This window comes from Glandiceps talaboti, chromosome 13 (genome assembly GCF_964340395.1).
Source record: "Glandiceps talaboti chromosome 13, keGlaTala1.1, whole genome shotgun sequence".
Taxonomy (NCBI): Eukaryota; Metazoa; Hemichordata; class Enteropneusta; family Spengelidae; genus Glandiceps; species Glandiceps talaboti.
In genome coordinates this window covers 19,659,452-19,674,704 of record NC_135561.1, presented here as the reverse complement: position 1 = coordinate 19,674,704, position 15,253 = coordinate 19,659,452, and positions in this window count along the sequence as shown.

Below are 15,253 nucleotides of genomic sequence, written 5' to 3'. Positions count from 1 at the left end.
TGCCCTGCTACATCTGATAATGTACAACATTGCATTCAAAGGTAGTCTGTGTGATTTTAAGATGCCCTGCTACATCTGATAATGTACAACATTGCATTCAAAGGTAGTCTGTGTGATTTTAAGATGCCCTGCTACATCTGATAGTGTACAACATTGCATTCAAAGGTAGTCTGTGTGATTCTAAGATGCCCTGCTACATCTGATAATGTACAACATTGCATTCAAAGGTAGTCTGTGTGATTCTAAGATGCCCTCCTACATCTGATAATATACAACATTGCATTCAAAGGTAGTCTGTGTGATTCTAAGATGCCCTGCTACATCTGATAATGTACAACATTGCATTCAAAGCTAGTCTGTGTGATTTTAAGATACCCTGCTACATCTAATAATGTACAACATTGCATTCAAAGGTAGTCTGTGTGATTCTAAGATGCCCTGCTACATCTGATAATGTACAACATTGCATTCAAAGGTAGTCTGTCTGTGTGATTCTAAGATGCCCTGCTACATCTGATAATGTACAACATTGCATTCAAAGGTAGTCTGTGTGATTCTAAGATGCCCTCCTACATCTGATAATGTACAACATTGCATTCAAAGGTAGTCCATGTGGTTCTAAGATGCCCTGCTACATCTGATAATGTACAACATTGCATTCAAAGGTAGTCTGTGTGTCTGTGTGATTCTAAGATGCCCTGCTACATCTGATAATGTACAACATTGCATTCAAAGGTAGTCTGTGTGGTTCTAAGATGCCCTCCTACATCTGATAATATACAACATTGCATTCAAAGCTAGTCTGTGTGATTCTAAGATGCCCTGCTACATCTGATAATGTACAACATTGCATTCAAAGGTAGTCTGTGTGGTTCTAAGATGCCCTGCTACATCTGATAATATACAACATTGCATTCAAAGGTAGTCTGTGTGGTTCTAAGATGCCCTGCTACATCTGATAATGTACAACATTGCATTCAAAGCTAGTCTGTGTGGTTCTAAGATGCCCTGCTACATCTGATAATGTACAACATTGCATTCAAAGGTAGTCTGTGTGATTCTAAGATGCCCTGCTACATCTGATAATGTACAACATTGCATTCAAAGGTAGTCCATGTGTGTGATTCTAAGATGCCCTCCTACATCTGATAATGTACAACATTGCATTCAAAGGTAGTCTGTGTGATTTTAAGATGCCCTGCCACATCTGATAATGTACAACATTGCATTCAAAGGTAGTCTGTGTGATTTTAAGATGCCCTGCCACATCTGATAATATACAACATTGCATTCAAAGGTAGTCTGTGTGATTTTAAGATGCCCTGCTACATCTGATAATGTACAACATTGCATTCAAAGCTAGTCTGTGTGATTCTAAGATGCCCTGCTACATCTGATAATGTACAACATTGCATTCAAAGGTAGTCTGTGTGGTTCTAAGATGCCCTCCTACATCTGATAATATACAACATTGCATTCAAAGCTAGTCTGTGTGATTTTAAGATGCCCTGCTACATCTGATAATGTACAACATTGCATTCAAAGGTAGTCTGTGTGGTTCTAAGATGCCCTGCTACATCTGATAATGTACAACATTGCATTCAAAGCTAGTCTGTGTGGTTCTAAGATGCCCTGCTACATCTGATAATGTACAACATTGCATTCAAAGGTAGTCTGTGTGGTTCTAAGATGCCCTGCTACATCTGATAATGTACAACATTGCATTCAAAGGTAGTCTGTGTGATTCTAAGATGCCCTGCTACATCTGATAATGTACAACATTGCATTCAAAGGTAGTCTGTGTGATTCTAAGATGCCCTGCTACATCTGATAATATACAACATTGCATTCAAAGGTAGTCTGTGTGATTCTAAGATGCCCTGCTACATCTGATAATGTACAACATTGCATTCAAAGCTAGTCTGTGTGATTCTAAGATGCCCTGCTACATCTGATAATGTATAACATTGCATTCAAAGCTAGTCTGTGTGATTCTAAGATGCCCTGCTACATCTGATAATGTACAACATTGCATTCAAAGGTAGTCTGTGTGATTCTAAGATGCCCTGCTACATCTGATAATGTACAACATTACATTCAAAGGTAGTCTGTGTGATTCTAAGATGCCCTCCTACATCTGATAATATACAACATTGCATTCAAAGGTAGTCCATGTGTGTGATTCTAAGATGCCCTGCTACATCTGATAATGTACAACATTGCATTCAAAGGTAGTCTGTGTGGTTCTAAGATGCCCTCCTACATCTGATAATATACAACATTGCATTCAAAGGTAGTCTGTGTGTCTGTGTGATTCTAAGATGCCCTGCTACATCTGATAATGTACAACATTGCATTCAAAGGTAGTCTGTGTGGTTCTAAGATGCCCTCCTACATCTGATACTATACAACATTGCATTCAAAGCTAGTCTGTGTGATTCTAAGATGCCCTGCTACATCTGATAATGTACAACATTGCATTCAAAGGTAGTCTGTGTGGTTCTAAGATGCCCTGCTACATCTGATAATGTACAACATTGCATTCAAAGGTAGTCTGTGTGGTTCTAAGATGCCCTGCTACATCTGATAATGTACAACATTGCATTCAAAGGTAGTCTGTGTGGTTCTAAGATGCCCTGCTACATCTGATAATGTACAACATTGCATTCAAAGGTAGTCTGTGTGATTCTAAGATGCCCTGCTACATCTGATAATGTACAACATTGCATTCAAAGCTAGTCTGTGTGATTCTAAGATGCCCTCCTACATCTGATAATGTACAACATTGCATTCAAAGGTAGTCCATGTGTGTGATTCTAAGATGCCCTCCTACATCTGATAATGTACAACATTGCATTCAAAGGTAGTCTGTGTGATTTTAAGATGCCCTGCCACATCTGATAATGTACAACATTGCATTCAAAGGTAGTCTGTGTGATTTTAAGATGCCCTGCCACATCTGATAATATACAACATTGCATTCAAAGGTAGTCTGTGTGATTTTAAGATGCCCTGCTACATCTGATAATGTACAACATTGCATTCAAAGCTAGTCTGTGTGATTCTAAGATGCCCTGCTACATCTGATAATGTACAACATTGCATTCAAAGGTAGTCTGTGTGGTTCTAAGATGCCCTCCTACATCTGATAATATACAACATTGCATTCAAAGCTAGTCTGTGTGATTTTAAGATGCCCTGCTACATCTGATAATGTACAACATTGCATTCAAAGGTAGTCTGTGTGGTTCTAAGATGCCCTGCTACATCTGATAATGTACAACATTGCATTCAAAGGTAGTCTGTGTGGTTCTAAGATGCCCTGCTACATCTGATAATGTACAACATTGCATTCAAAGCTAGTCTGTGTGGTTCTAAGATGCCCTGCTACATCTGATAATATACAACATTGCATTCAAAGGTAGTCTGTGTGGTTCTAAGATGCCCTGCTACATCTGATAATATACAACATTGCATTCAAAGCTAGTCTGTGTGATTCTAAGATGCCCTGCTACATCTGATAATGTACAACATTGCATTCAAAGGTAGTCTGTGTGATTCTAAGATGCCCTGCTACATCTGATAATGTACAACATTGCATTCAAAGCTAGTCTGTGTGATTCTAAGATGCCCTGCTACATCTGATAATGTATAACATTGCATTCAAAGGTAGTCTGTGTGATTCTAAGATGCCCTGCTACATCTGATAATGTACAACATTGCATTCAAAGGTAGTCCATGTGATTCTAAGATGCCCTGCTACATCTGATAATGTACAACATTGCATTCAAAGGTCGTCTGTGTGGTTCTAAGATGCCCTGCTACATCTGATAATATACAACATTGCATTCAAAGCTAGTCTGTGTGATTCTAAGATGCCCTGCTACATCTGATAATGTACAACATTGCATTCAAAGCTAGTCTGTGTGATTCTAAGATGCCCTGCTACATCTGATAATGTACAACATGGCATTCAAAGGTAGTCTGTGTGATTCTAAGATGCCCTGCTACATCTGATAATGTACAACATTACATTCAAAGGTAGTCTGTGTGATTCTAAGATGCCCTGCTACATCTGATAATGTACAACATTGCATTCAAAGCTAGTCTGTGTGATTCTAAGATGCCCTGCTACATCTGATAATGTACAACATTGCATTCAAAGGTAGTCTATGTGGTTCTAAGATGCCCTGCTACATCTGATAATGTACAACATTGCATTCAAAGCTAGTCTGTGTGATTCTAAGATGCCCTGCTACATCTGATAATGTACAACATTGCATTCAAAGCTAGTCTGTGTGATTCTAAGATGCCCTGCTACATCTGATAATGTACAACATTGCATTCAAAGGTAGTCTGTGTGATTCTAAGATGCCCTCCTACATCTGATAATGTACAACATTGCATTCAAAGGTAGTCTGTGTGGTTCTAAGATGCCCTGCTACATCTGATAATATACAATATTACATTCAAAGGTAGTCTGTGTGATTCTAAGATGCCCTGCTACATCTGATAATGTACAACATTGCATTCAAAGGTAGTCTGTGTGATTTTAAGATGCCCTGCTACATCTGATAATGTACAACATTGCATTCAAAGGTAGTCTGTGTGATTTTAAGATGCCCTGCTACATCTGATAATGTACAACATTACATTCAAAGGTAGTCCATGTGTGTGATTTTAAGATGCCCTGCTACATCTGATAATGTACAACATTGCATTCAAAGGTAGTCTGTGTGATTTTAAGATGCCCTGCTACATCTGATAATGTACAACATTACATTCAAAGGTAGTCCATGTGTGTGATTTTAAGATGCCCTGCTACATCTGATAATGTACAACATTGCATTCAAAGCTAGTCTGTGTGATTCTAAGATGCCCTGCTACATCTGATAATGTACAACATTGCATTCAAAGGTAGTCTGTGTGATTCTAAGATGCCCTGCTACATCTGATAATGTACAACATTACATTCAAAGGTAGTCTGTGTGATTCTAAGATGCCCTGCTACATCTGATAATGTACAACATTGCATTCAAAGCTAGTCTGTGTGATTCTAAGATGCCCTGCTACATCTGATAATGTACAACATTGCATTCAAAGGTAGTCTATGTGGTTCTAAGATGCCCTGCTACATCTGATAATGTACAACATTGCATTCAAAGCTAGTCTGTGTGATTCTAAGATGCCCTGCTACATCTGATAATGTACAACATTGCATTCAAAGCTAGTCTGTGTGATTCTAAGATGCCCTGCTACATCTGATAATGTACAACATTGCATTCAAAGGTAGTCTGTGTGATTCTAAGATGCCCTCCTACATCTGATAATGTACAACATTGCATTCAAAGGTAGTCTGTGTGGTTCTAAGATGCCCTGCTACATCTGATAATATACAATATTACATTCAAAGGTAGTCTGTGTGATTCTAAGATGCCCTGCTACATCTGATAATGTACAACATTGCATTCAAAGGTAGTCTGTGTGATTTTAAGATGCCCTGCTACATCTGATAATGTACAACATTGCATTCAAAGGTAGTCTGTGTGATTTTAAGATGCCCTGCTACATCTGATAATGTACAACATTACATTCAAAGGTAGTCCATGTGTGTGATTTTAAGATGCCCTGCTACATCTGATAATGTACAACATTGCATTCAAAGGTAGTCTGTGTGATTTTAAGATGCCCTGCTACATCTGATAATGTACAACATTACATTCAAAGGTAGTCCATGTGTGTGATTTTAAGATGCCCTGCTACATCTGATAATGTACAACATTACATTCAAAGGTAGTCTGTGTGATTTTAAGATGCCCTTGCTACATCTGATAATATACAACATTGCATTCAAAGGTAGTCTGTGTGATTCTAAGATGCCCTGCTACATCTGATAATGTACAACATTACATTCAAAGGTAGTCTGTGTGATTTTAAGATGCCCTTGCTACATCTGATAATATACAACATTGCATTCAAAGCTAGTCTGTGTGATTTTAAGATGCCCTTGCTACATCTGATAATATACAACATTGCATTCAAAGCTAGTCTGTGTGGTTCTAAGATGCCCTGCTACATCTGATAATGTACAACATTGCATTCAAAGCTACTCTGTGTGATTCTAAGATGCCCTGCTACATCTGATAATATACAACATTGCATTCAAAGCTAGTCTGTGTGATTTTAAGATGCCCTTGCTACATCTGATAATATACAACATTGCATTCAAAGCTAGTCTGTGTGGTTCTAAGATGCCCTGCTACATCTGATAATGTACAACATTGCATTCAAAGGTAGTCTGTGTGATTCTAAGATGCCCTGCTACATCTGATAATATACAACATTGCATTCAAAGCTAGTCTGTGTGATTTTAAGATGCCCTTGCTACATCTGATAATATACAACATTGCATTCAAAGCTAGTCTGTGTGGTTCTAAGATGCCCTGCTACATCTGATAATGTACAACATTGCATTCAAAGGTAGTCTGTGTGATTCTAAGATGCCCTGCTACATCTGATAATATACAACATTGCATTCAAAGGTAGTCTGTGTGATTCTAAGATGCCCTGCTACATCTGATAATGTACAACATTGCATTCAAAGGTAGTCTGTGTGATTCTAAGATGCCCTGCTACATCTGATAGTGTACAACATTGCATTCAAAGGTAGTCTGTGTGATTCTAAGATGCCCTGCTACATCTGATAATATACAACATTGCATTCAAAGGTAGTCTGTGTGATTCTAAGATGCCCTGCTACATCTGATAATATACAACATTGCATTCAAAGGTAGTCTGTGTGATTCTAAGATGCCCTGCTACATCTGATAATGTACAACATTGCATTCAAAGGTAGTCTGTGTGATTCTAAGATGCCCTGCTACATCTGATAATATACAACATTGCATTCAAAGGTAGTCTGTGTGGTTCTAAGATGCCCTGCTACATCTAATAATGTACAACATTGCATTCAAAGGTAGTCTGTGTGTGATTTTAAGATGCCCTGCTACATCTAATAATGTACAACATTGCATTCAAAGGTAGTCTGTGTGATTCTAAGATGCCCTGCTACATCTGATAATATACAACATTGCATTCAAAGGTAGTCTGTGTGATTTTAAGATGCCCTGCTACATCTGATAATATACAACATTGCATTCAAAGGTAGTCTGTGTGATTCTAAGATGCCCTGCTACATCTGATAATGTACAACATTGCATTCAAAGGTAGTCTGTGTGATTCTAAGATGCCCTGCTACATCTGATAATATACAACATTGCATTCAAAGGTAGTCTGTGTGGTTCTAAGATGCCCTGCTACATCTAATAATGTACAACATTGCATTCAAAGGTAGTCTGTGTGTGATTTTAAGATGCCCTGCTACATCTAATAATGTACAACATTGCATTCAAAGGTAGTCTGTGTGATTCTAAGATGCCCTGCTACATCTGATAATATACAACATTGCATTCAAAGGTAGTCTGTGTGATTCTAAGATGCCCTGCTACATCTGATAATGTACAACATTACATTCAAAGGTAGCCCCCACCTTCTCCTGTGTTTCTTATGAAGGATCATGGTACCCTTGTTAGCCCAACAATTCAGTATTTTTGTTACGAATGGTGCCAATGAGTAGATAACATCTACTCTTAGCTACTCTGTGTCTTACCAGGTTTCCCTACCAGTGTTTTGCTAAGAATTGAATTGAACCTCCAACAGAAATTGATGACGATCTCCTGTACAGTTGTAAGGGAGAGATCAATAGTTCAATATAGGATAAACAAATTAATCATTTTACTTCGGCCAGAGGACCCCCCCCCCCTAATGAAATTTATTTCAGACAGCACAATGAATTTCAAATCAGTATGTAGTAGTATGTGGTGATATGAACACACAGCCAGTATGTAGTAGTAGGTGCTATGAACACACAGCCAGTATGTAGTAGTATGTAGTGTTATGAACACAAAGACAGTATGTAGTAGTATGTAGTGCTATGAACACACAGCCAGTATGTAGTAGTGTGTAGTGCTATGAACACACAGCCAGTATGTAGTAGTATGTAGGGATATGAATACAAAGCCAGTATGTAGTAAGGAAAAATAACTTTTATTGAAACTGTAATATATTTTGATAGTGCTATGTATTTACTAAAGCAACTTTTTTTTTCATTTCTTCATTTGACAATTTTTAGGAATATTTGTAATTATGGGTGTCAGAACAGATCCATTAACAGTAAAATTGATTTTGTATGATCAGAACTAGAATGATAGCCCCCCCCCCCCCACCACCACCACCCCCAGACTAAAGAATTTAGTTTATTATGCTACTTTGAGCCATTGATATAATGGACCACATTTTCATAAAATAAAAAATAATGTAGAATGGACTCCCATTTTTGACTCTTCAGCTCGAAAAAAACATACCCCATTTTAGACCAAAGGGCTAGAAAACGTACTCACAAAGGGCTGCACATATACGTATAGTCAGACCCATACTCCACTGCGATTTATTCGACTCTCGTAGCCTGGAGTAGTGGAGTATGGGTAACCGAGACTATGGGTCAACTTACCATGACAGATTAGTAGCGGTTGGACAGAAAGGTCCTTCGTTGTTTCTGCTTATGTAAGCACGTGTTCAGCTGGTGACGTAGTTATATAAGGGGATACAACTCTAGATCGTTCAGTCTTTCATAGTACACTATCGAGTGGCATGTGGGATTTCCAGTCACTTTGACCCAACCCTCTGTCATCTCGCCCCTTTTCAACTGACCCTCGTCATCTCGCCGCCGCCCCCCCCCCCCATACCCTGGTCATCTTGACCCCTGGGTAAAATTGTCGTTACAACAAGACATCGACAGCTAGCTCCACATATAAAAGTTGTAGATTATTAACCACTAGGTGTAACCATATAGTCCATAAGGCTGGGGTCAGAATTTACGGGGGGGGGGGGCTGGGGAGAAATTGGGGGCATAAAAAAATGAGAGTTCAAGGGAGGGGGGCTGCGAAAATTATGATTGTCTGAAAGGGGGGGGGGCGAAATATTTTGCTCATGATTCGAACCAAATTAAACCTCAGGAGCGTTCGTTTACCTTCTCAAACCTAGATTCAGAAATGAGTTGGTGAGAGCCATGCGAATGTATTTGTGTATGCCTTCAGGGAGAGAGAGAGAGAGAGAGAGAGAGAGAGAGAGAGAGAGAGAGAGAGAGAGAGAGAGAGAGAGAGAGAGAGAGAGAGAGAGAGAGAGAGAGAGAGAGAGAGAGAGAGAGAGAGAGAGAGAGACAGAGAGAGAGAGAGAGAGAGAGAGACACACACACACACACACACACACACACACACACACACACACACACAGTCTTTTTTTAAACATCCAAACCTCAGGAGCAATCGTTTACGTCTTGTAGTTTGCAAAATTATACACTTCATTTACCTACCATAGATTTAATTATGAGGCTGTCGATAGCCAATGTGTGTGTGTGTGGGGGGGGGGGGGCTACGAAACTTCTTGGGTTAATTTCGGGGGGTGGGGCATGAAATGTTTTGAGAGCGGGAAGGGGCTGCGAAAAAAATTGTGACCAAAATAATTTCTCCCCAGGTCCCCCTGGCGTAAATTCTGATCCCATCCTAACCATGCTTTGAGTGTGTTTTCGTATCAATTATTAATAAAAATTTTGATTTCAGTGTCGATATGTCGATGTCTTGTTTTAGAACATACTCTATAAAGCAATAATACTAATAGCAATGATTCACGATAATGTGATTATTATTGACATAAACCGGGGGGGGGGGGGGTTCGAGATGGCAAGGGTATGGGGGTCGAGATGACTCTAAGAATATAGGCAAGAAAGACCTAAGAAAGAATCGGGGACAAGAACAAATATCACAGAAAAAACAGAGTGACCCCCCGGCCGAAGGAACCGACCGATCCCTTAGTCAGCTTGCACTCTCGCCGTCTGATGTGTTCACGTTTTCGCGTTCTTTCGATTTCGTCAACAGCTGTACCGTGTTGTAGATAAAATTTTGAGAAGATGGTAGATACGAATAGTTCAGAAATAACAAGTTACCGAGTGAGTTAGTTAGTTAGTTAGTTTGTTAGTTAATTAGTTAGTTAGTTAGTTAGTTAGTTAGTTAGTTAGTTAGTTAGTTAGTTAGTTAGTTACAGCAATTCGTGTTATTTCAGATGGTATTACTGTGATATATTGGGTTAATGTACAAAGGGTCGTTAACAGTGCAAGGCCGAGTTACAGTGCAAGGCTAAGTTACAATATGTGAAAGAATATACGTACATGAAAAAAACCCCACAGTGATTGCTGTAAACACAGACAATGGAGAGTTCCATCTATTGTCTATGCTTTCAAAGATTACATTCTCATAGTTATTACGTAGATGCAGGCCAATTGTTTCCACTTTGGACTAATATAATGAATTTGAATGGATAATTTCAGATTTAATTCAACATGAGTTCAATAGTACTGAATTGTCTGTCATTTACACGAGAGATTGTATATTTTATATGTGGTTTACTCTAGTTATAATTACAATATTTTATGAAGACAAACATAATCGCAAGAGGGTGTAAATGTTCACAATAATTTACTTTTACTGTCATGGTAGTGTGAACGGTCTACAGATACGATTCACGTTCTTGAAATAAATATAAAGTACCACGCGGGTGTTATCTAGAGACAAGTGCTGGCGTCACATTGAATCTGCCCTATTAAAGGTGGTATGTAGCTAGAAATATCACTGGCATAGTATCAATGCCAGTCACGATATTTACATTGTGATAGTTGTTTTGACGTTGTTCTATGACGTCACACATAATGGCACCCTGAGTCCACATCGTCATGTGTAATATCAAGAGCAATAATTTCATGAATAAATTATACATGCGGGCATATTCATAAAAGTGTACATGTTGTCAACCCTCGACTTTCTTCGAGGTTGGCACAATTTGCACAAATTAAAGTTTTGTATTATACAGAATCGAGGTGGAGGGTCTATGGTATATTGGGGATATTTTTTTCTTTCAGGGCTTTTTTCAAAGGAGTTAGATAGTTTTCACATCCACACCATCTGAATGGGCGATCCCGACTTAAGTATATTTCTACACAATATTAAAAAAATACCTTTAACAGTGTTGTTTAAAGTGCTTGTAAAAATTACTAAATATGAACTCTACATAGTTTCTAGAAGTCCGTTAGCCGTTCACGTCTGATACGTAACCACTGGGAAGTTTAGATTGTCATTTACACGGAAGGCCAGGATTGTTTAGTATCTATCAAAATTCACATCAACAAAGCCGACTTGTAACCTCATAGGGACGTACCTACGTCATTCAGTGCAGAGAGGGAATACCAATGACCCCATACCGTAGATTGTATGCGATCCGGTTTATCCAGTGAACACCATGGAATATCTGCTTTATGTTGGGATGCACGTTTGTCACATGTGGCACACATTAACTAGAACAAACATTACAAATGTAACGAGCAGCGTGATAATCACTTTCGGGAGGGCTGTTTTCGATTGCTCCGATACATATCATCTGTTCATTTCAATTGTACGATGTAATACTAGTGTATATCTGTTCATTTCAATTGTACGATGTAATACTAGTGTATATCTGTTCATTTCAATTGTACGATGTAATACTAGTGTATATCTGTTCATTTCAATTGTACGATGTAATACTAGTGTATATATGATTGAATCGTTAAAATTTAGACAGTCGAGGGACGCGTCGACGGTTAATGTAATATATAATAAATGCACTCACAATGTGTAGATGTTGTTATTTTTTTGCAAACACATGTACATAAACACAGACAGGCAGACAGACAGGCAAACAGACAGACAGACAGACAGACAGACAGACAGACAGACAGACAGACAGACAGACAGACAGATACGCACGCACGCACGCACGCACGCACACACACACACACGCACACATACATACATACATACGTACATACATACATACATACATCATGCATGCATGCAGACAGACAGACAGACAGACAGACATACACACATATACAGACAGACACACATATACATATAGACAGACAGACGCACACACACACACACACACACACACACACACACACACATATATATATATATACAACATATATATGGATAAATGAACACCGACCACTACAATGTACATATTACCATACTGTATATACTCAGTCATCGCCTCAATGAGACGAGAGTCAGTGGCAAACACTTGAAATGAGTTGCATGCCTTCTGACCATCTGTGATTCTCATAACCAGTTAGTCAGTTGAGTCATGTACACGATCGCATTGAGTAACATTTTAATACATGCTGAAATAAATGGAACCACAGACGTCTACGATGGAACAGACCGAATTGGTTAAATTGATCCCCAGGAGACGATAAAATCTGTCAATTATGTTATTATTGTTTTGACTGCCAAGAATGTACCACGGACTGGACGGCAGGTGCAATGTGGTGAATTTAAAATGTCAGATCGTTCCTTTCGAATTCACTGATGATCACAATCACAAAAGGTGGGAAAAAATACAACATGTATGACCTAGTACCTGTTTATCTTGGGCTGAGGTGTTTTTCCTGCTTGCAGACGGAAATAATTAAGTCCACACTCGATTCTGACATTATCCCTCTATCTCTTTCTCCGTTGAGCGACATGTCAGTATTGTGTCCCATACACCGTCTGCAAACAGGACCAGGGTGTTTTATGCCTGTATTTTACAATTTAGGATCGACTGCGATGGGAGAACTGCACAGAATCTCATATAGGCTGTCTGAGCTGATAGATTTCTTTGGTCGCACGTGCCTTAATCAGTGTAGATGAAAATCTTAGGATTATTTTTATGTTTAGAAACTTTATATGCTTGCAATATTCAGTTATGGAAAGATGAAATTTGAGAGAAGATGAAAAACTGTACAAGAAATAAATATGGCACGTATACGTACATGCCCAGATTGATGATTGAATATTGACCTCTAGAGGGCGCCACATTAAAAAAATGCAAAAGACGTCTGTATTTGATTATGACGACATACACGGAAACCCCGAAATAGACGGATGACTCACCTGGGTGGAGATCTTTTCTTTCCAATAAACTTCAAAGGCTGAATAATGCAATTAAAACTGGTTTCATGGCATTATATGCTATCTTTCTGGGCAAATGAAACGCGACCCGTTGCATATTATTATTATACTTATAGCCTAGGGACCGGTCAGTTTCTTCGGCCTAGGGGGGGGGGGGGGTTCGGTGGATTGGGAGGGGGGCCACTCTGTTTTTGAAATTGGCAGTAGGGGGGTCATGCTGTTTTCAGAATTGTGGATAGGGGGGGGGGGTCATTGTGTTTTGGATTGTGATGGAAGAAAAAAATCCTTTTTCTACAATGGCATATAGCCTTGTCTGAAATGTGGTACATGTCAATATTTGTTCTTCTCCCCGTTTCTTACATGAATTCTTTAATATTACTTATTAGTTCAAGCATAACTATAAATATACATATACATGTATTACCTAGCTACCACACCACATGGACCCCCCACATGAGGTGGACATATCCCAGTCTCAAGTTCTTCCCCTCTTACTGTCAAGATGCTATCAAAGTATATTTCAAAAGTACTTCAACCCTGTGTAGTTGCTTTTTATATGTTGATGCTGTCTTGTAAAGCTTTGAAATTATTGTCTGAAAAGGCCTGTATAGTCTCAAAATTGACTTTTCAGAGTAAAAAACCTCCAGGGCTTCTAGGGGGAGACCCCCCCCCCCATAGGACCCCTCGTAAGAGATATACATATTCCCTGCCCAAGCTTTCCTATACCTTTCACTGTCAAGATGCTATTAATCTCCTTTTGGAATATATTTACCTTGTGTAGTCAATAATTATAATTATGATAGTGCTAACCCGGGATCTTATAAAGTAGATGCAAGACAGTCAAGCAGCTGTCCACACTGAGTCACGATCAAAAAATACCTGTCATGTGAATATTATATATATGGGGGGGGGGTCATGTTTTAGAATTAAGTGATGGGGGGGGGGGGGGTCAGCCTGTTTTTGGTTTTACAGATAGGGGGGGGGGGGGTCAGTGACTTTTTGTCGGCCCAATTTAAGAATCCACCGCACCCCCCCCCCCAGGCTGAAGAAACTGACCGGTCCCCTAGTTCTAGGCCTACATGTCTGCGATAGGCTCTAAAGCCTATGGACAGATCGAAAGAGTCGTCACTTTTGGTGCTCTACTAGATTAACAAACTATATCTTACTAATGTATATTTTAATCAAGTACGTGCTTCATGTGTTTGAACATGTGAAACAAATATAAACGTCATACATGTTTCTTACTATAGTGATCCCTGATTCAATTCAAGGGACGTACACAACGACGTGAATACATTGTAAGTATCTAGTCCGCATTTCAATATTTTCACAAGTTTATTGTAAAATGGTAAAAACTAAAGAAACAAAACAATAATCAACATTTTCATTTAGGTTTTGTGTTGTATGTATGTAGGGGTATGACATCGCTACCCATTTTATAAGAATATAGCCAATCCCTATAATGACGTCATCGTTCTGTATTAGGACCGTCATAGACAAGAATAAAACCATTTAGGAAAGGAATAACAGTTTACAAGCGACTGTGATACATTTGCAATACCAAAGCGCATCTGTCCTGAAAATAATATCGATTTAGCTGTTAGTTTTAATAATTTATTGGCATATTTCGGTAATTAGACGCGGTGGCCACACAAAAGAAAGTTGTTGTTTCTGGTCAGGAATCGTTGCCTAGAGTGGTGTGACGACGCAAATATTTTTGTTAATTGTTCATGATTAGTTGTGCAGTTGTTTTCCCTGAAGTACCAATTAATGTAGGGAGAGTTGTTTTGTGTTTTCCTTTGGATCTGCAGTCTGCATTGGCTGGACAAACACGAGAAATTGCGGTTTTCTTAGGAAAATATCGTACGAATCCTGCTGCTACAAATGTATCAATCTTTATACTGGTTTTTCCTTACAGGTAGGAATATATAGTCAAAAGGTTGTTATATTTAGTCTGTAGACCAGGAAAACAACAATCTAAAAAATATTACATGCCGTGGAAACGGGTGTACATATCCCGGGTATATACGGGATCACGAAAGCCGAGTAAAGTCGAGGATGGCAAGCTTTCCTGTGCTGAGAATAGGAGGCGGGCATTTGGACATTTTTGAAAACTAACTTTCATTGGAACTTGAAAAATCACAAATATA